The following is a 2,963-nucleotide window of genomic DNA, read 5'->3' as shown; positions in this document are numbered from 1 at the left end:
CTATTCTACTTTATAAGGCACTGGTGAGGCCTCTCTCGGAGTATTGTGAGCAGTTTTGGATGCTTTATTTAAGAAAGTATGTGCTGACATAGGAGAGGATTCAAAGGAAGTTCATGAAAATGATTCAAGGATTAAAAGGCATATCATATGAGGAGCATTTGATGGTTTTACGCCTGTACTCATGGGAATTCAGAGGAATGGGGGGAAGGGTCTAGATGAAACATATCAAATATTGAAAGGCCTCAAAAGAATAGATGTGGAGCGGATGTTTCCTATGGTGGTGGAGTCAGAAGACACAGCCTCAGAATAAAGCAATATTCAATTAGAGCAGTGGTGAATTTGCAATTTGTAGCTGTGGAGGCCAAGTCATTGGGTGTAATTAAGGCAGAGGTTGATAGATTCTTGATTAGTCAGGGCATGAAAGGTTAAGGGGAGAAGGCAGAAGATTGGAGCTAAGAGGAAAATGGATCAGTCATAATGGAATGGTGGAGAAGACTCAATGGAATAAATGACCTAATTCTGCTCCTATATCTTATTGTCTTAAGGTCTTATGGATTGAGAAGAAAATAAAAGTACCATCACAATAAATTTGAATTTTAAAAATAAACATGGAGATACAGAAGCAAATATTACAGAATTTAACCGAAAGCTATATTGATAGAAATTGTGTAATTGGAGGCAGTGGGGTCTCAGCATAGAATGCACAACTATCAATAATGGGACAAAGGAAGACAGAAATACTTCCAGGAAGATTTTAGTATTAAGGATGAGTGAGACTTGGAAGGAATGAATAGACAATTATTTTAGGTTGCTGATGCTGGGGGAAACATATGTAGGTCAGCTAGAGCAGGAGTAAGTGTCAATGGAACATGATCAATAGAATGTGAACAAATTTAAATTTGTACAACTTGAGGGTGGTTGAATCTGGAGAGCACCTTTTAATTGCTGGCCCTGGAGGTGACAAGTTCTGAGGCTGAATTTCAGCAGCAGATGAACTTGGGATGAAAATGTTTAATGTTTCAAAGGATGGAGATGATTCAGACTAAGAAAGTCATCTTGTTGTTGAGCATGATGCTGTGAGTGCGGGTGGCTGATTAACTTATTTCTATCCCATGTGACACCAGCCTAAATCAACTCATCCAATGATAGCATCCATTCCTTGAAACCTTGACAGTTTCAATACATTGACACTCCCACCACCCCACCCACCCAACCCAACTTCCTTCAGTTAAATCCCTGTGAAGCTGAGATCATCCAAAACAGTACTGCCTCAACCTAACTTGTACCAAACTCTGTTCATCTTTGCTATTTTGAACATACATTGGCTTACATTAAACAGTGCTTTGATTTCAAAATCTTTGTCCAAGCTTGAAATCATTTGTCTCCTCTCGATCACTACCATATCTTCCAGCCTTACCATTTTCTTGGACATTTGTGCTCCACCAGTCTTGCTCACACATTCTTACCGAATACTTGTTTCCTCCACCCTCATTCATTTGGTTGAACTATTTCACCTTTTGACCAACTTCATCTTTAACTTCCCTCACTACCTTCAACTCAAAGATGTAGTTGTGGGGACCTGTTCAGGTTGAAGCATTGTTTGTCTCCCTGTGGGGAATATGGAATAGTTCCTTTTGCAGTGCTCGCTTTGGCAGCACATATACTAGAGCTGGAACGAGACTGAGAAGATTAGCATGGCCCCTGTACAAGGATGACATACAAATTTGTGAAGCAGTTCATATTTTGGCTTGGTGGGGAAGGACCACAGTGTACGGTTCTTCTGCTACTGGAGAAGGAGGGGCCGGTTTATGTGAGGATGCCCCTCAATTATTGTAGTAGTTTTCTATGCCGGGGGCCATATGTGTGGCAGGAGTGCTATTGATGTGTAGGAATGTAATACAACTGTACCAAAATCATTGATTGTGAATGTGAAGAATTATAAGGTATTGCACTTTTATTCTTGTAAATATTTTTGTTATGAATAAAGTTTTTTTTTGATAAAAAATAGTTTTTAACCTCATTTGTTTTTTTCTAGTATGTTGATCACCACATCAAACTGCTATCTATCCCCAGAAAGAACTGAAAACATTCATCACTGTTCTTGTCAATTTCCATTTGCCTGTCACTTTAATTCTCCATCCATCCCACTTCCACTCTAACAGTTCTGCCATTGGCTTCTTGGACTGGTCTAATGAAGCTACAACTTAGCTTGAGGAACAAAATCTGATCTTCTTGAATTAGGACTTTATACTGAATTTCTGCCTTTCCAGTTTGTGTTAGAACTGGCCAGTTTTGATATAAAGTTGTAAGCCTATAATGTTTAATTAGGTCTCCTGCTCCCTAGATGTTGTGTGACCTGCTGAGTATTTTCTCTGCTTAACTTTAGGATTCCAGCAGTTGAACTGCATTACATAGCACAGTTCCAGCATTGTGTACTTTCTCTGTCCTCTGTTCTCTTTCATTGCCTTCTTGTTACATCTCCTCCAGAACAGCCATGGTTAACAATCTTCACCACTACCACTTGCGTTATTCGGTCTTTCTTAGTCTTCATTCTGCCCTCTTTCTATAATTTAAAATGTGTATAATTTCTAACTATTCCTAGTTCTGGAGAAATTAAATTAATTTGATTTGTTAACTCTTTTTCCAACATGTTCTGTTTTGTTTTCCTGTATTTGCAACTTTTTACTTTTCAGTCCAGAGTTATGTAATCTCTCCTCATTACTTAAACCCTTGCAGCTCTGATGACATCCTGGTGAATCAAAACTATACTCATTCTAAAGCAAACATTCTCCCTTCTTCTGAGTTGTATATACTATAAAATTCTACATGTGCTCCAAAACAAGACTTTGTGTAGTTGGTGAAAAATGTTCTTCCCATCATATTCTAGGTAGCTATTTATAAAGTCTGAAAATTCGTTAATACTTTGACTACTTTTTGAAACTGACAGCTTAATTTTAGTGATC

The 2,963-nt window shown here is 38.2% G+C and overlaps 1 non-coding gene across 1 annotated transcript; it reads left to right on the top strand.

Moving 5' to 3' along the window:
• Positions 1–1,639: 1,639 nt before the first annotated feature.
• LOC140187017 (U6 spliceosomal RNA) lies at positions 1,640–1,746 on the top strand. The gene has a single exon (XR_011882993.1). It is a non-coding gene; the product is annotated as a U6 spliceosomal RNA (small nuclear RNA).
• Positions 1,747–2,963: the final 1,217 nt, after the last annotated feature.

This window comes from Mobula birostris, chromosome 23 (assembly GCF_030028105.1).
Source record: "Mobula birostris isolate sMobBir1 chromosome 23, sMobBir1.hap1, whole genome shotgun sequence".
NCBI classification, from domain to species: domain Eukaryota; kingdom Metazoa; phylum Chordata; class Chondrichthyes; order Myliobatiformes; family Myliobatidae; genus Mobula; species Mobula birostris.
This window is presented reverse-complemented; position numbering and strand designations above follow the sequence as displayed.